A 22,035-nucleotide genomic window follows, 5' to 3' on the forward strand; every position below is an offset into this window, starting at 1 on the left:
CGCCCAGCCGCGAAAATTAGGTATACAGCAAGTGCTTATGGCCATAAGAATTCTACAAGAAACTACATTCTACAAAATTCTACAAAAAAAAAATCAGACACCACCTCCCTCCCAACCGATCATGCAGATCGCGATTGGTGCCATACCCGCAGGTAACTTGAATTCCGAGCCCACAGTGACGCATGAAACTTAACAGCCAACCATAGCTGCCTGCTAGGCTACTCATATGTACTCAAACTCCAAATGGACTTAAAACTCCTATTTACTCAGAACTCAAAATGTACTCAAAACGCAATATGTAATCAAACTCAAAATGTGCTGAAACTCAAAATGTACTCAGAACTCAAAATGGACTCAAACTCAAAATGTACTCAGAACTCAAAATGGACTCAAACTCAAAATGGACTCAAACTCAAAATGTACTGAGAACTCAAAATGAGCTCAAACTCAAATTGTACTCAGAACTCAAAATGAACTCAAACTCAAAATGGACTCAAACTCAAAATGTACTCAGAACTCAAAATGGACTCAAACTCAAAATGTACTCAGAACTCAAAATGGACTCAAACTCAAATTGTACTCAGAACTCAAAATGGACTCAAACTCAAAATGTACTCAGAACTCAAAATGGACTCAAACTCAAAATGTACTCAGAACTCAAAATGGACTCAAACTCAAATTGTACTCAGAACTCAAAATGGACTCAAACTCAAAATGTACTCAGAACTCAAAATGGACTCAAACTCAATCGGACTCAAACTCAGTCGTGATCACTCGGCTCAAACTCACTCAAGCTCAAACTCACCATGCCACACTAGCCTCGCGCTCACTCAAACTCAAACTCACGCGTGAGTTTGAGTCCAAATGAGTCTGAGTGAGTGGACTCATGAGTGAGTTTGCCGACCTCTGGTTGACACCAACGGTCACGAGAGAACCCTTGGGGGGTAGAGGTATAAAGCTTTGTTTTAAAAAAGGAAAAGTTTATACGGTACTTTTAGTCATTGTACGCCCGAGTTAGGGACACAGGCCCAAAACAACCGTCGCTAAAGCAGACGACAAAGCCGTACCACCGACGCCGCCACCGGCGAGCCGGCACTTTCGCACGGGGAACGCGAGGAACGCACCCCCTTCCTCCGCCATGGCCTCCGCTGCGTTGGGAGTTTGTTGTCCCACACCTCACGAAAGAACCGTTGACTCGTAGAGCTAGGAAGCTTGGCTTTATAACGCCCATGTGTAATGAGATTTCGCCGCATGTTAAAGATCCCAAGGTGGTCAAAATAATACACAGCCTTCCAACACGGCGCGTCTTATCAACCGCGTTGCATGGGTACGTTAAACACTACAATCAATCAAGCTTTCCACTGCCTTAACCACCACCACTCGGGCAGAAAAAGCAGCCATTGCGTAGCAGCCACTACAGCCCCAGACTGTGGGACCATATTGTCACGTAGCCAAGGAGGACTCGGCGTGTCCGGAGTGTGTCGACGCATGAATGCCCGCTGCCTGCCTTCCACTCCGTTGAACCCCTCCCGGACTATACGGGAGCGGACAATCTTCTTCTCGGCCGGAACATTGAGGAATGGGAGGTCAGGGCAGTGCTGCAAACGATCAACTGCAGGTCGGCAGCCGGACCGGACAAGACACCGAACAAGGTGCTTCGCAACCTGAGTGACGCGGCTGTCCCCGCCCTGACGCGCTTCTACAACGAGTGCTGGCGAAACGGCCGTCTACCTCAGCGATAGAAGGAGGCGGAAACGGTACTCATACCCAAACCCGGAACCCCCCCCCACCACATAGACAACCGGCGCCCCGTCTCGCTCACGTTTTGCGAGAGCAAGGTCCTCGAGCACGTGTTGCGCAACCGGTGGCAACTGTACCTCGAGAACGAAGAACTATATCCGAACACACTCCTCGGCTTCCGCGCAAAGCTAGGAACCCGAGATGCAATGCTACTGCTCAAGCACGAAATCGTCGACGACCCGGCTCGCACCCTCGACAACAGAGCGGTGCTGGGCCTGGATCTCTATAGTGCCTTCGATAAGGTCCGCCACTCCGCCATCCTGAAGCAAGTATCCCGTCTCAACATGGGACAGCGCACCTTCTCGTACATCAAGGACTTCCTGTCCAACCGAACCACGACCATCCACGCCGGAGACATGCAGCTACCAATAAAGTCGCTGGGAAGCATTGGAATGCCGCAGGGATCGGTGATCTCCCCCATGTTGTTCAACCTGTTGATGATCGACGTGGCCTACCAACTCGCCCACCTTCCCGACGTCCGGCACACCATCTATGCCGACGACATCACTCTGTGGGTGATGGGGGGCAGCGACGGCCAAATCGAAGCTACCTTGTAGCAAGCGATCGATGTAATCGAAGGCCGACTTCAGCACACGGGTCTGGTCTGCTCACAAACCAAGTCCGAGTTTCTAATAATACCGCCCCACGAACGCCGCACCGTTGCCTCAGCAGCCGAAGACATCACCCTCCGCACGGGAGACGGAACTGCAATTCCGCACGTGAAGACCCTGCGTGTCCTGGGCCTTCATCTCGACGCGCACAGCCGCAACGGTTTCACCATCAACAAGCTGGAGACCAACGTTACGGCAGACACCAGGATCATCCGGAGGGTATCCACACGCCACGCGGGCATGAAGGAGGCTAGTCTCCTCCGGCTGGTGCAGTTGTTCGCCATCAGCCACATCGCCTACGTAGCCGCCTTCCACAATTGGAAATTCACCGAGCGCCAGAAGCGAAACGCCATCATTCGCAAGTCGCAAGACCTCGGCCTCTATCTCCACGCCAGCACGGAGAAGCTCTTGGAGTTGGGCGTCCACAATACCCTGGAGGAGATCGCCGAAGCCCAGCATACGGCTCAACTCACGCGATTGTCGCAATCTCGCACCGGGTGCTACATCCTGCAGCGTCTCGGCCTCAGAAGACGAGAGGAGTGGTGCGACGAAGTCTCGCCGTCTCTGCAGCAGAGTATACTATTCAACCTCCACGTGCCCCCGGTTCCTCGACACATGCATCCGGACCACAACCAGGAGCGCCGACTCCCCAGGGCAAAGACGCTCACCGTCACACACACCACGGACGCCGGCGCCTTCTACGTCGACGTCGCTCAGTACCCATGCCGACCGAACGCTTACGCTGCAGTAGTCATAGCAGCTGTCTCTGGCGATCTGTACACCGCGGGTAGTTTCACGGCTCGCGACGCCCACCCCGCCGAAGAGATGGTCATTGCCCTGACACTCACAAACCCAAGATATACCACCGTCCTCAGCGACTCGCGACCGGCAATCCTTAGCTACGCCACGAACAGAGTGTCCCCCAGTGCTATGAGGGTGTGCGGTGCCCTACCTCCCCGAACGACACCGGTAACTCTACGCTGGTTCCCGGCGCACGCGGGCCCCCTGGGCCTCCGCGAGGGGCACGACAACAGGAACGAGGGCGCCGACCGGGCCGCGCACGCGCTCACCTGTCGCGACGCGTCCGATCGTCTGGCCTCCCCGCCTGTGCCGCCCCTACTCGCGAAGCCCGAACCCCTCACCACGTACCGGGACGTCCTCGAGTGGTACCGCCTCGGTCGTCGAACCTACCCGCCGTCTCATCCGAGGCTGACAAAGGAAGAGTAAGTGATATACAGACAGTTACAGACAAATTCGCTGCTAACCCCGGTGCTTGTCAAGCATATGTGTTCCGAAGTGTTTTCCAGTGATGTGTGCAGACTATGCGCGAAGGAGAGGGCCACGGTGGCTCAAATCCTGTGGAGCTGCGAACTCCACCCACGAGAAGCCAGCAAAGCCACGACGATCCCGCCGCAGCTGGAGACTGCGGCAAGAAGCGGTGACCACGCCACCCAACTCTTGGCCGTCCAGCAGGTGATGGCTGCCCTCGACCGTCAGCGGTCCGAAAGTGCTGCCTCCACCGGAGGCGGTGCGAATAGGTCGCGGCAGGCAGAAGGCCATCACGACGTTTAGGCCGCGTCCTTGCAGCAGGCATCAATAAAGTTGTTGCTCTCTCTCTCTCTAGGGAACAAAAGTGTATTGGAGAGAACTTGTGCTTACCTAAGAACTCAAAATATTTCACAAGCGTCGACGAAGCAGTCAACGACGTGACCTGCGTGGGCGAGTATCGGCGAATGGAATGCCGCGGTGTTTGCTTTGCGACCATTTATCGTTCGGTGTTAAAGGGACAGAGAAGTGATTTATAAACATTGCGGGATTACTAGCGCAAAGTGTTGTCCGGAGTCCATAGGCCATGTTTTATTTAGTAGAAAAATCAATTCGAAAACGTTGTCCTCCTCTCTGCATCCTCGCACATTTTCTGTGGCGTTTTGTGTGACGGCAGGAGGAGATGACTTGGCTTGACCATTGACTCGGAGTCAGTCGGCCCAGCGTTTAGCCCGCCGGCCGCCGACGGGTCGTCGCAATTAGTTCGCTCAGTTGAAACGAAGCCACGACACGTTTGTGAATGGAAGAATGTGCCTTTCTTTACTTTGTTAGCTTGTGCACTGTATCTAGCTCCAACTCAAGGTCGCGCCACGCAAGCGCTGCACAAGCGCACATGCGACGCTTCGCTGACTGCTACCTTAGTAGGGAAATCTAAGGCCAATTGAAGGCGGGAGAAGAGTCAGCGAAGTCCATATAGGCACTAAGGAAATAAAATCCGCTGATACATTTACCGCACAGCGTAAAACTAGTGAGCTCGAAGCACTTTTTTGCGCTGGAAGAACAAGCACAGTGGTCAGCAGCACGACCACACATCTGCGAACGCTTTTATGTCTAAGAAATGCAATTGCTAGACGTAAGATATTGTGGAAATTTGGGAGGCGCATACTGCACGATCGCTATGCAACAAATAGAACCCTAGGCTGCTTGAAATGCTAAAACTAAATGAAAGCGTAAACTGGTTATACATTATATACCTTATATTTTCATCGCTGACAGCGATGGCCCGTGGCAGAGACAGCAACTGGCAAGGACATCAGTCAAACAAAGATCAAAACTCAGGCAAGAAAAAAAACACCCGCATTTCCCCGAAGGGGAGCATGGGGAAGTGCGAATGCACGGGTGATGCTATGAGGGGGAGGTATGTTGAACTGTGTTGGCATTCGCCCGTTAGCTGCATTTAACACCCCCGCGTGATCAAGTGGGGATTCACACACCCCGTTAGTCGTTCTCTGGAAATCTTGGTGAATTAAAGTGTATGTTCGAGGAGATCACACACACACGCAAGTAAAGTGAAACGACAGTATTCTTTATTCAGCACTTGTTGGTGTTGTCGTTGTAGTTGACGGTCATTATGACCGCCTTGTGGTCACTGAAATGTACGGTCAAGAGTTGTTGCAAGACCGCGCGTATCAGTTCCTCGCAAAGGCCAGGTCGATGTAGCTGCCGTTGATGGTGGTGGGAGCCTCTAGCGGTAGGCACGTCATGGAGTGGTTGGCGAGCATGTATTCCATCAACCACTCGCCGCCCTTTCGCACGTCCACGTTAAAGTCCCCAACAACCACGACCGGGTCCGAGGGCTTTACGCGCCTGGCCACACTCTCCATCGCCGCGTCCACGTATTCGACGACGTCGTCGCGTGAGATGTTTGGCGCGAGGTAGAGGGTGACGACCACGATTCCGTCGCCCGAGTACGCGTCGGTGTAGACGGCACTGTACGGCGACTCGTCCCTGACCGGCGAGGTGGACACGGCGTGCGACACGAGGTTCGCGTAGACGTGACCGACGAGGTAGACGCCGCAGTACTCGCCCCGACTTCCGCTCCTGGCGAAGCAGCAGTCGTCGATGGGGAAGTGGGAATGCACGGGTGATGCGAAAGAATTCTTCTTGGCCAATCGCCCTAAGTGAATATGTGCTAAAGAAATTAGGAACTCTTCTTGGCCAATCGCCCTAAGTGGGTATGTGGTGCGGACGGACGGACGGCGGTGGACGCGTGATTCAGGGTCGCTTAAGAAGTGCATTCGCCCTTAAAACGCACGCGTCCAAAAGAGGCAGCCACTCTGGTGGATCACTCTGCGCAGCATAAACGCTCCGCACCAACGCCGCCGGTTCCCGAAAAATGCACTTGGTCGGCCCTAGGTGGTTCCGCATGCCGTTCAGTCATGCGGCACTTCCACAAGCTAAACAATACTAGGAGAACGAAAACGTCATTTGGCACTCGATTAACATCTTCAAATGGCAGGAAGCGAATGGTGTACGGGGTGATGTCAATGTCCTTTTTTAGTGTCCGCTGCAAAACATCCCAGAAGAGCACAGCGTCCCGGCACATCACAAAACATTGATCAATTGTCTCTGGTCGATTACAGAGGCGTCTGTTAGTGTTTACATTGTGTGTTAAGTGTCTTGTCTTCTGAAGTTTTCTAAAATTTCCATGCATTCAAGAAAAAAAAGATGCCCCATGGCCGAGTGGTTTGGAGTGCTAGGAATATTATTTGGAATATTATTCGGCTGGTACATTGTTTTTTTTTCTGTAAGTTGACTTTTTCTTTTTCGGCCGATGATTTCTATACTGAGTTCACCATTTTTGGGCTGTAACGTTCACTGCTCCACGAACTAGTTCACTGAACACACGCAGGCCGACACAAACGCGCTAGCGAGTTCCCATGGGCTTGCTGTTGCCATAAGCAGCGAATGCTTGAAGGCAGTGGGCACTGGTCGGAATGAAGGTTAAGGCCTGGTGCGAACACGCTTTTTACGATAAAGGCATGAGTGAGGCAAGCTCCAAATATCAGGGAAACGTGCATGGCATTTGAGCGTCCGCGGCGACGCGGAGGGCTTTCATACACTGCGTAGGCCTCGGCTAGTGATTTCTACGATTCCAAGCCGTCCTGGACGCCTATCTTAGGCATTTTACAGCACCCAACATGGCAGAATCACAGTACGACGATTACGGAGATATTGAGAATGCCCATCCAACGATGCCGTCGGATGTCAAGCATGTTGTTTTACGGAAGCGAAACCGAAACTTGTTTCAATGTTAACCTCGGGCATCGTCCAATCAAGGGACATCTCCTCCTGTCGTCACAGCCTTTAGTTGGTGAGGCTGCCACAAATTGCGCATGGTGGGTGTAAGGTTTGACAATGGAGGTCGTTGCACTGCGGGTGCCCCCAACGACGGAGACGCGGAGACGGCCGTCGCCCTTCGGAGGGCCGCTAACAATTAGGCCGTCTCGACGCACGGCGCCTACGGAAACGAGCAGGGTCGTGTCCGGCCCGGGACAAAAAGGCGCCGTCTCTTTGACAAGTTGGGTGGCGACGACCATATGTGGAGGTTCTCCGAACGCACCTTGCTCGGTCGGGGAGTATTGTACCCGGCCTTGCCGTTTCTTGTTTTTTTTAACCTTTCCCCTTCCCTCACCGAGGGTATTTATGTCGAGCCCGGCGAGAGGAAGGGGGTCTTTTTGCTCTGAACTTGCCGCAGGTCACGGGGAGAGTCCCGCGTGCGCCGGCTAGACACCGGCAAGCTTCTAAGCCCCACTGCGGGCTAGTTCTGCTCCCGTTGTATATGCCTTGTAAATAATTCCTGTACATAAACCGCACATAGCTTGGACATCCGAGTCTGCCTCGTCCCTCACGGCGACACGAGACACCGCGGTGCATTCCTGGGTACGGAGAAGACCTGAAATTTAGTGTAGGTTTTCTTCTTTCGCGCTTTATAAAATAATTACTCACTTATAAAGCGGATAAACGATGAAACGTGTGTTAGTTTGAGCTATCCTACGCAGTACAAGCAAAACGGGGAGCTTCACAAATTCACTTCAGTGTCCCTTTAATGTTTTGAGAACCATCGAGTCAAATCGAGAACATTGGTGATAAAAGGCGAACATACTATACACAGACAGGCTATATCGACGCCTATGAAAAAAGATAGAATTCGCGGCATACAAAAAAATCGCGCCAATCCACCCCGTGAATGTGGTTGGAAAGCAAAACTGTAAACGGCACCCATAACGATTACTCATGCGACGTCACTTAAAATCACTCACATCGCTCTACAAATAGTAAAACCAGAGAGAAGTGAAATCAACTTAACCACACCATTTATTACTTCAAAGAAATATTCTTGGTAAGGTTAAATCAATGCATGATGCATGAACGGTGTTTGGTTGAGTTGTATTGGTGTAGCAAGGGTGGAAATGTTTTTTATATAAAATCAAAGTAAGATCCAACCTGGTGTTAGACGATCTGACTTCTCCGTCTCTGCGCCGCGGACGGAGGCGACGAGACTTACGGCTGAGAAGGAGGAGGAAGAAATACTTCTGTTAACATTTCTGAACGACCCAGAGTGCAGCCTTGGGAAGTGATTCCTTCTTCTGTGGGGCCCATATGTAGTCCGTGCGGCCTGTGTTCTGTCACCCGCTGAAGCTGGGTAGGTAGAGAGGGCCTGGACAGCAGCATCTCCCATTGCTCTTGTTGGGTAGTTGACGGAAAGAGAGGAGGGTGCTCAGGGCTAAAGTCGCACACCCCGATTACGGGGCGGAGTATTCCTACTTCTGAGAAAAATTTACATTCAGCGTCGTAGCGATTCGGATGCATTACGTGAAGACGCGCAGGCTGTGGGAAGGAGCCCGGATTGTATGAGCCGTATGGTAGTTTGTTGTTCTCTGGAAAGGTCAGGGTAAGGCGAAGGTACGGTCTGTCTCAGAAGGCGATAATGCTGGGTTATCTCTCTGAACGTGGCAAGCGGGTGACTGTCCTCGTGCAGCTCCATAGCACGTGAGGTGGCATATTTGTTGCCCTACATTGAAGCGTGAGGTGGTGTCCAGATGAGCTGAATGGAACCGTTTGGGGAGTGGTTTTTTACACGCACAGGGCAGGTCAGAACACCCAACCCGACTGGTAATTCCAGTAGGCTTGCTGGGAATCGGTGACTACCCTCCGAACCCCGTGGTTGAGTGAGAGCCAAGGGGATGGCTGCCTCTTCTGCTGCCGTCATTTGTTGGGTCCTAAGCGAGGTACACGCAAGGAGGTTGGTTCTGGAGGTAGCCACGATGATGGCGTGTTGCTGCCCTCGATGTTAGGAGAAGTCTGTGTAGATAACTGCATGAGCCCCACCGAGCGTGGTGTTTAGCGCTTGAGCCCGTGCTTTTCGTTGACCCTCGTCATGTGAGGGGTTCATATTTCTAAGCAAAGGGAGCATCTTTAGTTTTAGTCGCCAAGAGTCTGGGAGTACGTCAAGCGGAGTGACATTCTGGGGGGCCCAGCCAATCTGGTGAAGCATGCGGTTACCCACCGCAGTTCTGAGTCGGACCTTCTGGTTAGAAAGATGGCCTTCTATCAGCTCTTCCACCGTGTTGTGGAGCCCGTGCTAAGCAGCCTCAGTGTGGACGCACTCATGAGAAGACCAATGGCCTGCTCAACCGCCTTTCTAATCATTATATAAAGCATCTCTGATTTCGTCGACGAGAAGAAGATAGGGGTTTGTCGTAAGTAACTCTCGAGAGGACAAAAGCTTCAATTAATCGAAAGGTACCGGATTCTTTTAGGCCTCGCTTCTTGGTGGCAACTCGCCTGATCATGTGTATGATTAGATTAATGCTGTTTTTGAGGCGCTGCAAGGAGACGTCACTCTTTGTGTTGGCCTGGAAATGTAGGACCAGGATCTTGATGCTGGGGTTTGGAGTGATGTCCTGGTCATCAAGGAGTATTTGAATGTATTCCTTGATTTGGCGTGAGGGCGGACGACAAGGAGCTGTAATTTTTTACGTGAACACTGGAGGCCACAGGCTTTGGCACATTGGCGTACTAGAAGTGAGATGCCATGCATAGGTGTGAGCTTCCTGTACTTTTTGAAACTCTTAGCACATGAGCAAGGTGCGCACAGGGCCGCTAGACGGGCGTGAGTGGTCGTGTGACGCTTTCACGTGGCATTCAGCGAGAAGGCAGGGGGTAAACCCGTAGATGTGCTTGGTGAGTACACCATTTGTCTTCCCGTGTTCGCGTGGAGTCAGGGGTGCCATAGTGCGCGCACGCGCAGAGCGACTCTGGTTGGGCGAAACGCCAACCAAACGTTCCCTGAGTGACGAAAAGGGTTATGCACAAAAGAATGAGATTAAAGCAATTCGATACAATAATGTGGTTTCTAGGGACTCTGAAGTTGTGGAGCGCGCGTTTTTTGAACATTATAAGGAACTGCTGGGAACTGAAAAGCAAGGCAGTAAAGATTACGAGCTAACTTTCTTGCCGTTAATGCCAAAGTTAAGGGATGATGACAGAGCAAGCATGTAGTCGCCGATCAATTTGCAGGAGAGAAATAACGCCATCGACGAATTATCCATAAGGAAGTCACCGGGGCCAGATGGATTGGGAACCGAGTTTTACAAGTTCTTCAAAGAAGATATAGCAGTAATTTTGTACAGGGTCATAACGGAAGCGTATGAATCCAAGAGAACACCGCCTTCGTTCCGGAATAGTCATATTGTGTTAATTCCTAAAACTGATGATCCTGAAAAGCTGTTAGCGGTAGAGTCGTATCGGCCAATCAGTTTAACGAATGTTGATTACAAATTTTTCATGACGGTTTTGGCTAGAAGATTGCAAGGAGTAATAAAAACAATTGTTGGAACCCATCAAACATGTGGAATTCAGGGAAGATCTATTTTTACCAATATTCATGTCGCAAGAAGTGTATTAGTGTTGCGACGCTCTAGGGGGCCACGTGGCGATGATCCAAATTGATTTGCAGAAGGCCTTTGACCGTGTGGCGCATAACATTCTTTTCTCAGTGTTAGAACACGTTAACGTAGGATCCGTCATCCTCGAAGGTGTAAAGATGTCATACACTCAGTGCTCAGCTCGTGTTATTGTAAACAAAAAAGTGGGACGAAGTTTTGATATACTGTCGTCGGTGAAGCAGGGGTGCCCCTTGAGCCCCTTGTTGTTTGCGATTTATCTTGAACCCTTTTGTTTAAAGATTCTTCAGAATGAAAATATACAGGGATTCCGTTTGCACTGCAGTGAAGTTAAAATTTTGTCATATGCCGATGACATCGCTGTTTTTTGTGGTGATAGGAAAAGTGTGAGGGAGGTGGTGAACGAACTAAAGGGATTTTGCGAGTTGTCTGCCAGTGCAGTTAACTGGAACAAGTGCATAGGATTTTGGCACGGTGACTGGCAAAGTAGGCCAGTGTGTTTCGAGAACATGCCTTGGACGACAACTCCGGCCAGGTATCTGGGCATCCCCCTTGAAAACTACCAGGATGCTAGAGAGTACTGGGACGGAGAAACTGATAGAGTTAGAGAGAAATTAACACAATGGGGGGGAAGGGATCTGTCAATGTTTGCCCGTGCATCAGTATGTAATGTGTTTGCTGTTGCCAAGGTATGGTACGTCCTACAGGCGATTTGTATGTCAAGAAGGAACATACAAAAGCTGCACAGAGTGTTTGCGGTGTTTTTGTGGGGCTCAAGTTGGGAGCGCATGAGTCGAACTAATTTGTTTCGCTCGGTGAAAAGTGGTAGATTGGGACTGGCACATTTGTTTCTCCGACAAATAGTTTCTAGGTTTATGTTTCTGAGATATCAGAGAGATTGCTTTCTACGCACTGTGGTACAAGTCCGACTACGTGATGTCATTCCAGACTATGTAGTTTCAACTTCTGAAATGCGATGTGTACGTGTGCGTGGGTTCTTGCGCGAAGTGGTGGATACTTTTAGGATTTTAAGGGTTAGGTTTTCCTCGGAGTATTTGAGTAGTGTACCGCGGAAACGTTTGTACAAAGATATGATTGATGTGTGTCTGCCTGTTCCGGTTTATCGTCAGTTATATGCAGTGGGTTCAGGAAAAGATGTTCTAAAAAGAGTGAAACGAATGCCAGTACGTTCATCTGTTAAATCTTTCTTCTTTAAACTTCATAGCGGCACGCTTCCGGTAAAACCCTGGCTGCAGGAAAAAGGACTATATGTACACCCATGGACACTTAACTGTAGACTATGCCAAAAGCTGGACACAATTGAGCACATCTTTCTGGACTGTTGGGATGCGGTGTTTCACTGGGACATCCTCCAACGAACCCTGAAAAAAGACTTACCATTAACGCCCTATGGCATTCGCTTTTTGCCCGTAAACAATGATGGAGGCGTGCCCTATGATATCTTCATGGCACTTAGTCTGCATTCTTTGTGGAAAACTCGCATGGCGGTTCAAAATGCCGAAGAGGATGCTCGCACAGTGCGAGAGTACTTCATTGAAAGCGTTGCTTATATAAGAGAAGTTTATCGAGTCATGCCGGAAGAGCCTGAGTGGTTACCTATTCTGGATGTTCTAGCGCAATTTAAGATGTTTTAAGCCACTCCCTTCAGCCGATTGGTGGCTGGAGCTAGTAATTTGTGTACTGAACAGTGCGTGTTGTGTTGTCGCCAAGCAGGCAATAAAGAAAAAGGCTCGTAGCTTAATCGGTAAGACATCGGGCTCTCGCGTTGTGAGTCTATTAGTTCCAGGTTCGATTCCCGGCAGTGCCAGTAAATTATTTTATTTGTTCGCTGGAGTTTTCTGGTGACGCCAACGGTCGCGAAAGAACCCTTGGGGGGGTAGAGGTAGATAGCTTTGCGTTAAAAGAAAAAAAAACGGAAACGTGCGCTTCAATTCTAAGATAAGAAATCTGAGCACGGCCAGACGTTGGCAACGTAACCCACAAATTTAGAGAGAGGCGATATGTACCAACGGATTGGGATGCAGTGCTCCGTAGCCTTCAAACTCACCCCAAACTCCCAGACACCCACCTCACCTGAGCACCAGGCCGCTCCGACCTTATTGAAAAAGACGCGGCCCATGCAACTGCGTGCGCTTCCGCACTCCAGACCGTCTCCAAAAGGCAGCCTCCTCGTACAGACACCCAACTCACCCCTCCCAATATCCTGACCCGCTGCCCGTTCAGCCGCCGCCTATTTCCACCCCCTCACCCTGACCTCACTCGGGACGAATCCACCACCCTCCGAAGGCTACAAACAGGCGCAGCATACCCTCACCGTGCCCTCAACAAAATACACATACGAAATACCACGCGAAATCTGCCTACATACCATCCCCTCACACCCTTTACCATTTGGTCTGGGAGTGCCAGTCATTATCGCCTTTATCACGCATACCCAGCGTTACGTAGCAGCAGTTAATAAACAAGCTGACCAGCTCGAACCTTTGGGCGCAACAAATCGACGCTAGATCCCGGACAGCCAGCGAGGTCCAAGGCATCCCGGACTAGGTACGCGCTCCCTACCCCAATTCTTAGGGCTTGGGCCACTGCGTTTTTGCACCAAATACTAGTTTTGAAAAATGCTTGCCCTCCTTCTTCTCCTCAATCGACGCCACAACAGCGCCCACTAAAACGCTGACGTTCGCTTGTTCCTGCTATCGAAAGGAGGGGAGCCGTTTGTACGAAGCCTAAGTTTGTGCATACGGTGAGAATAAACCAGAAAAACCGAATTGTTTTATGGTAAACGCATTTGCCATAGCAGTTACTTCTGTAAAGTCTTACTTATATATGTCACGAAGGACCACCTCTCAGTTTATATCCCGGGATTTATCCAGCAACAAGGCCATTTCTTGTATTCGAGCCATTGCAATAGCTTCTCTTGCGTTTGAGTTTGAATCGCTTCTCTTCTCTAGCTTCTCTTGCGTTTGAGTTTGACTGGTGGTACAAAGCGAAAATGTTAGAAGCCGTGTATATATTTTGAATAATTAAGGTCGCTTGCCCATAAGAATCTGGAGATTGTAGCTATTGCCGTTGAATAGATGTGAATAAGGTTAAGTAGTTTTAGGCAGCCTTATTGCCGTGAAGATACAAACGCGAATAACGCGACCAGCAAGCAGTAACTAGCTGACTGCCTGCGTTGCGAACATCAATACACCCCCAGAAAGTTTTCGAGAGCATGTCCTATACGTTAAGGAGAGTAATGTTTGATGAAGGATCAAACATGCCGAGGACAAACACCCAGCACGGGAAACCCATTTTGTGACCAGGCCAGAAGGAACGCCGGCGCCAAATAGCATGCCGTAGTGAGACGTTAGGCAAAACATGGCGTGAAATGCAACTGGACGCCCTCCATGTGTAGATAGAAAGTCAGGGCAGGAGAATAGACGCTGTGTGGAAAAACCGAGCTGCGAAAGAAAGAATTGAAGGAAGGCTGAAAGAGATGGCACACACAAGAGCGTTCTTCCTGACGCTTCCCTCAGAAGTCCTTGCTGATGGCGAGAGCAGGCGTGGGTCGTGAGATAGCAGCCAGTGCGGTGTTCTCCGGTAGTGACGTTTTTTTTAACCATCTATTGTCGTCCGTGCGAAACTTGCGCTGCACACGAAAGGTCACCAGGACAGCAGCGACTAAAGCCAACAAGGCCCGTTTGATAAGGTTCCCTTTAACAGCCATTGTACTTCCGGCGACGATGTACAAGTAAGCAATCCCCACCGCCTAAACCGCAAACAACAGCTTGCCTTTCTTCCATCGGCGGAGAAACAAATTAGTGTGGTGCTCTGCAGAGTGGATTCGATTAAGCTAGAACGATTCCATGTGATGATTCAATACGTTAGTGACTTCAAGAGAAGCACGCTACGACGGAAGCATATAACTTTGCGTTGTTCTTAGCAGCGACTACATTATTGTGTTTGCGTGGGTCTGTCGTTGTCATAGACCCCCTGTTTGCAGAAATAATCTTGCCACTTAGATGCCTTTATATATCCTTCTTGGACAATTCCTTAGCCAATCAGGACGTGGTTAACGCCGACATAATTGATACCACGGTGCAATAAGCCGTATGGAAGAACAAGCTACCGACCAATCGCATTCGTGGTAGGGGATTGGGCTCCGGCTCTTTCAAAAAGCCTTCGCCCTGCCACTCCGTAGCTTCTGTTCAGTGTACTAGGCTTTCAGCAAGCCACTTGCCTGTATTACACTAAAAGGAATGAGTTGACCGCCAAATGTGGCCGGAAAAGGTAATGAGATAAGAAAATGCGAAAAATCTACGGAATTACCGACAAATTAGACGGCTACTCGCAATTGCCACAGTTTTGGGCGACGTTCATTTCAACACATCGGAGAGCAACGCAGTGTACAAAGCATGAGGAAATTATTGCTCTAGGATTCGTCTTAAGAACCAGAAGTATTTCATCACGCGCTCGAACGCCATTTTCCCTATGTGGCCATGCTTTAAATTTGGTGCTTACACACTTAAAATTGGGGTCACTCAGGGGCTCCTAAATACATTTTTGCTTCTATCGCATTGAGTTCCTGAAGCACAGCCACGTTGTTTAAGTGTTGAAGACACTGGAGCAGTGGGGGGAAGTCCTGCTGACCATCGTGGACCTCAAGAATAAGCGTGGCCTGGCGCATGGCAATTCGCGCTGCGGCAAGCCGAATGCAGAACTCGGGGCGCCAAACACCCAAGATTGATCGCTTCAAGAGCAACGCAGAAGGCCATCCCCCGGGCTACACTACCCGCTTTTGGCCAATAACGTTTATATTACTTGTCTGCCTCTTCCACTCATTCTCTTTTGCACTGCCCAAATTATTTTTAGTACTCGCGGGCGCATGTGGTTTCCGTGTACCGATGCTCGCATGTAGGGTTACTTGTGGAGAGGCATGCTTTATATACAGTGATACTTTATGATTAGCTCTATCGGCTGAGTTTGTCCAGTGATCGGGTTGCTCACTCCAGGATCAATCGGGTTTCTCACTCCAGGATCAATCATGGCGGATCGAGGCTCCTCTCTAAGGGCTTTAAATCGTGATCGTTTACGAGGGAACTTACGAGCGTTTCTGGGCAGGTGGGTTGGCTTACAATCATCGTGCTGGCAGCATGCACCGACACACAATAACTCGGCTGCACGTACCATCTCCTACGTCACCGCAAAAAAGGCTTGAGCAGTGACACGGCCGCGTTTTCTTCAAGAAGTCCAAGCTATATTCCATTAACTGCCGCAAATGAGGGACCCCTGCGGGCAATGGGGTGGGTTGAAGTCAAGAGCTCCTGTTTTCCGAGCGCGGTTGGGTGGAAACCCGCCATATATATATATATATATATATATATATATAAATATATATATATATATAAATATATATATATATATATATATATATATATATATATATATATATATATATATATATATATATATATATATATATATATGTGTGTGTGTGTGTGTGTGTGTGTGTGTGTATATATATATTTGTGTTGTCTATAATGCCTTGTTACACAATTGCTCTAGAGCACGAATGGTGGATAGACGCAATTCCAGCACACACTGAATGCTCCCCTAGAGTGCACGTCAAACTGCAGCCATTCGCTATGGAAGTCCTCATATCCCGAGGCGCAGCTCTTCCTGTGAAAAGCCTGTTGGATTTTCGTGAAGAGAGGACCCTCAAGTGCATGAGACAAAGCATAGGTGCCGCCAAGTTGGCAGGCACGTATCGTATATTCGTGGCCTGAAATGAGGGAGACATAAAAGGGATGAATGAGGGGCGAGAGGCGCGAAAATGCTGCTCTGAAGGCGTAATTCCGGGAATAGTATTTCTTGCGGCAGAGGCTCTTTTATCTGAGTGGGCGGGACAACTGTCCAAGGGCTCTGGATCATTCTCTGTAGCAACCAATGATACTTTTGCACCTATTTTCCTTTGGTCCTTGTAAAAATAAATAGGCAACTGGAAGTATCAGGAGATCGCTCTAGTTCCTAAATAAATAAACAGCTGTCGAGGAATGACCGGCTCCACTTGCGCGTCCTGTACGAGACAACAGCTTTCCTGGTTATTTCCGCGAGTGGGATCAGCCCTCGATAGCCAATCATTTTGGGCATGCGTCAACGTGTGCTAAAAGCATGTGCAATGTTTCTTGGGAGCGAGTATTTTCCGAGCAGAACTATTGCCAGTTTCAGCAATTCGGGACTCGGTCACAATAGCGTATATCAAGAGAGAGAGAGATGAAACTTTATTAGGCAGCTCAAGTCCGAGCCGCGGAGTTATCAGTCCACGGAGGAAGGAGGTGTTCCACGGTCCTCCGACGGTGGTGGGCTTGGCGGAGGTGCACAAAGAGTTTCAATGTGGGCAGCCGAGAGGGACCACAGGGCTGTCCGTAGGTTGTCAGGGGGAGCGGCCCAGCTAGACCACGAGTAGGGAATATCAGGGGGGAAGGGGTTGGTCGAAAGAAATGTGGAAGACAAGGTCGCCCGTACACAGCGCCAATATGTATGTTCATTGTCCGGATAGCCACCACATACCTGACAGTGCGGACGGCCTGGTGACTTTTGTATGTCGTGGAGGAACAGATCACAGGGGAGGGACAATGTCTGCGCCTGTCTAATATAGGAACACCTCAATAAACCTACCAAGAACAGCATCCATGCTCGTACCTTCCAGGATAGCGGGGTTTATTAGTGTCGTAGATTAATGCTCAAAGCAATTCCTTGACAATTTCTGAAAAAAAAAAGAATGCTACAAACACTATATCAATAGCAAACACGACATACAAATTAGGCCCGGGGGGTGTTGTGAGGCAAAGGAGGCTTTTGCTTTTTTTGCCTCTCAGGTATCCATCACAAGGATATTCGCGAAGAAAACGATATTACGCAATCAGTCGGCTCAACTCGCAGCTTTGTGACACCGCAACGAAATAATTTGTGCACAACTTGATTGTTTCAGCAGATATAAAGCGTTTTTGTTAAAGCACCATTGCGTATATTTATGCTCTTGGCACATCATTTGAAATAGGTGACTGAAAACGAGATATCTACCCGCCGCGGTGGCTCAGTGGCTAAGGCGTTGCGCTGCTGAGCACAAGGTCGCGGGTTCGATTCCCGGCCGCGGCGGCCGCTTTTCTGATGGAGGCGAAAAGCAAAAACGCCCGTGTGTACGAGATTTCGGCGCACGTTAAAGATCTCCACGTGGTCAAAATTAATCCGGAGCCCTCCACTACGGCGCGCCTCATCGCCTGCGCTGCGTCGGCGCGTTAAACCCTACAATCAATCAATCAATCAATCAATCAAAACGAGATATCTTGACGCAGAAAGGGCGATAGCAACAAATATCAATTCTTAAAATGTCCAACAGGACACCACCAGTTATAATCACGCGTACCTGATTTATTTCTATTTCAAGGGAGCCTCTACTGCACAACATACGAAGCAATAAAATCGAATCACATCATAACTCAGGCGCCGACCCACGAGTTGTCAAATGTGGCAGGGAGGGCTTGTTATCATGCATCAATTTTTCAACACCATTGGTGTAAGCTCACCGCTGTGGAAGTACGACTGAATAACCGAATTTTCTCAGCACGCGTACTACGTAGCGCACCCCGCAAGAGGCTGGGATGACCCGCAATAACATTAATAGGCAGTAAAATTCGTACATCTGAATGGAAAGGACATCGAGTGCGGGGAAAGCGTCAAGTAATGTCGTTTTTTTCTGCAATAATATAAAAAGTACTGCTTCCGTGCACTCAACGATACACCCAATATTTAGCTTCCGAGCTGAGACCCCGGATATCAAACGTTCGTTGGACCCTTTGCAGCAACCTCACGGGGCTTCGATTTCAGTTCTCAGTGATACGATCAGCCATTTTCAACACCTGCTAAGAAAAACAGTATGAAGGAACATTCTCATTATTATTCTCCGCTCCTAATAAATTGATGTTTTGTGCATGCATTTTTATTTCATTCTTTTCTTCTCCTAACCTCCGTGTAAGGTGGGAACTGCAGTTCTTACCCGAATCTTTTTTCCCAGTGTAGCACGCAGTTGTTTTTCGATCGCACAAAAGAGTGATGACCGAGAGCGTGGAACAAATTTTAAAAGCCGGTGGGACACCTGAGCGCAGGACATATATAGAAACGCCCAATAGAAACGCCAATTGAACCCTCCCCCCTCCCCCCCCCCCCCCCCCCCCCCCCCGATGCGTCGCATCACATGAGGGTTCCCTCGCGGGAAGATGGGCGTAATTTTTTATCTCTTGAAAAGTTCTGTGCATTGGTTGTGCGGTCGTCTGGCGACAGACCCCTGTTTGCGACGACGTAGAGGCGGCTTTCGCTCCATGACCGTCAATGAGCAAGTGTAGGGTCCGCTGCGGTTTTAAGCCACGGGGAGCTTCTACAGAAGCGTTGGTGGCGACCGTAACATCGACTGCCTAAACCAGTGTGCGCGCAATACGATCAATGGAGACGTGTTTCCAAGACCTCGCCTTTCTTTTAGGTGATTTGGCGGGCATGGCTTCCGCAGGTTCCCACGTCGCGTCTATCTGTCTGCCGCCGGAGAGTGCGCTTCAGTTACGTCTGCTCGAAAAAGTTTCGAACGAAGCGTTGCATGATGGTGCGTTTTTTTTATCATCTGCGCGGCAGGCAGACTCAGTCGAGGGGTTGCGGAACGCGCATTTCTTGTGAAACGGTTATGGGAAGGACAGCTTATACGTATTACATATACTGTCAAGGCGACAGTCGACGCACCGATAGCCGGTTGAGGTGGTTTATTCGCAGGGGTGAAGCCGATGGGAACCCGGGTGCGAGCGTTGAGATAACCGAGCTCGCTTCTGGCGCATGCACCTTATGGGGTGCATCCTGTTCCACTGAAACGTCTTTGACGCATATCCTCGCGTCTGGATAGGAGATAACCCTACCTTCCTCTTCCACATGGTTGATGCTGGTACGGTGCATTGTTCGGTAGCTTGAGGACATGTTGCATCTATTCATTATCCTCGCTACAATACAATGAACGGCGCGTGCCTATCGTCCGAGGCGATCTTTACTCATTTCCACGGGTTTTGCTCGGCGTCACCATTGTAGGCCAGGAATGAGAGCATGGAAAGTGATTAAAGGGGAGATCTAAGAATTAAAGTAACTGCGTGACGCCAGAGGGAGGGTAAGCGTGTGTCGGAACGGCGCGAAAGATGAGAGGGTTACGAGGGGATTGATCTCTATAAAAAACGACTACGGAGAACTTCTTCGAACAAAATCATGAAGAGCAAAATAAAATAAACCAAACAAATCTGAAAAGTTGTTGTCATTGCTGCTATTCCTTCCTTCGTAACACATGGCCACTTGGGGGTTGGCCCGAAATTGGGAGCTTTAAAGAACTAACGTGCACGGTTCGCAGAATTCATAACAGCTGTAATTTGAGAGGTTACAGTTATAGATTAGTGCGTTCAGAGTGAAGCCTGAACGTGATGTTACTCGAGGAGGACAGGTGCACACCACCCTTGCAGAACCCCGATTCTAGGAAGGCTGTGGCGTGTTAGGGTCTGCTTGCGCACTAAGACGAACAAATGAAATAGAAGAAACTGACGCAAACCCGTAACAGCAGAAAAGAAGCCGTTCAAATTAATCCGTGCCAAAAGACGAAGAAACGAAAGCGAGGAAAACGGCGCAAGTACAATGTTTTAGAAAAGAGGTTGCTAGTACGTATCGCCAGGTTTCACCTTAAATGCACGTAGGCAGACACGACCGCGCCGAGGAAATTTTGCGGCGAAAAGCGGAGGGTTCCGATAACGCAATACGAGAAGCAACTGTGTTGAACGTGGCGCACTTCTATTACCCGGGGCCCTATTCTCGACTGCACAAATTGCCGGCAATTCAGGCAATTTTCCGGAAGTCTTTTCTGATTGGCTTTTAATTTTGGGCACGTGCTTCCGGTTGACAAAGCGGTTGTGTGTGCTGTCGTCACTTTGACGTTTCATGTCGTTTACGGACACCAGTTCTAAGGTTTGCCTTATTTCTCGTTACTAAAGGCGCATATTTCTTGGCCGGCAATGAAAAACCAGAGTAAATGCAGCGGACATGACAACGTAAGCCTGTCATTGCTATTCAACAACAATACTGCCTGTAACACACACCCCCTCTGTGATTGGCTGAGAAGGCGAGACGTAATTTAAACAGTTGGCGGGAACGATTACGTCATGCATTGACAACTTCAGCCTGCGTAAAAGTGACGTAATGCTACGTAACAGCTTAAAAAAGGCGGGTGTTTTTGTCGCAAAATACAAGCAAAATAGGGCAAAAAATTGCCCCGGCATACGGCGCCGCGAAATGTGCGGCAATTTGCAGCAGGCGCAGTTTCGCATGCGCGCTGTTTAAAGCATGTTTCATACAGAAACAAATTATGGTTTCAACTCCTTCCAAGTCAGCGATCATGGAACATACAAATAACATGCAGTAGTTTGCTTTTATGTTAGGCAATAAAATAAAAATTATTTGTTTGGCCTAACCGCAACATAAGAGGGCAGTACAAGCCTCTCCATGACAAAGAAACCCAATGCATGGCATTTGTCCATACTTGTCCTAGTAAGCTGTTGGGTCACATGATCGAACTCAAGAGAAAAAGAACAATGAAAAGTGACTATTTGGTTCATTACAGCGCTGATTGCAGTCGAGCTTGACGAATGAGTGAATCGGCGACATCGGTGCGCTCCGCGGTTATCAGGCGTAGCGCTTCGCTGCTCTTATGTGTCATAGAAGCGATGGTCGCGGCCGTCTTTTAAGTGCAAATGCACTTCTTAAGCGACCCTGAATCACGCGTCCACCGCCGTCCGTCCGTCCGCACCACATACCCACTTAGGGCGATTGGCCAAGAAGAGTTCCTAATTTCTTTAGCACATACCCACTTAGGGCGATTGGCCAAGAAGAATTCTTTCGCATCACCCGTGCATTCCCACTTCCCCATCGACGACTGCTGTTTCGCCAGGAGCGGAAGTCGGGGCGAGTACTGCGGCGTCTACCTTGTCGGTCACGTCTACGCGAACCTCGTGTCGCACGCCGTGTCCACCTCGCCGGTCAGGGACGAGTCGCCGTACAGTGCCGTCTACACCGACGCGTACTCGGGCGACGGAATCGTGGTCGTCACCCTCTACCTCGCGTCAAACATCTCGCGCGACGACGTCGTCGAATACGTGGACGCGGCGATGGAGAGTATGGCCAGGCGCGTAAAGCCCTCGGACCCGGTCGTGGTTTTTGGGGACTTTAACGTGGACGTGCGAAAGGGCGGCGAGTCGTTGATGGAATACATGCTCGCCAACCACTCCATGACGTGCCTACCGCTAGAGGCTCCCACCACC

Source organism: Haemaphysalis longicornis, unplaced genomic scaffold (assembly GCF_048455015.1).
Source record: "Haemaphysalis longicornis isolate Haplotype H1 unplaced genomic scaffold, Haemaphysalis longicornis Haplotype H1 scaffold_1, whole genome shotgun sequence".
Classification (NCBI taxonomy): Eukaryota; Metazoa; Arthropoda; class Arachnida; order Ixodida; family Ixodidae; genus Haemaphysalis; species Haemaphysalis longicornis.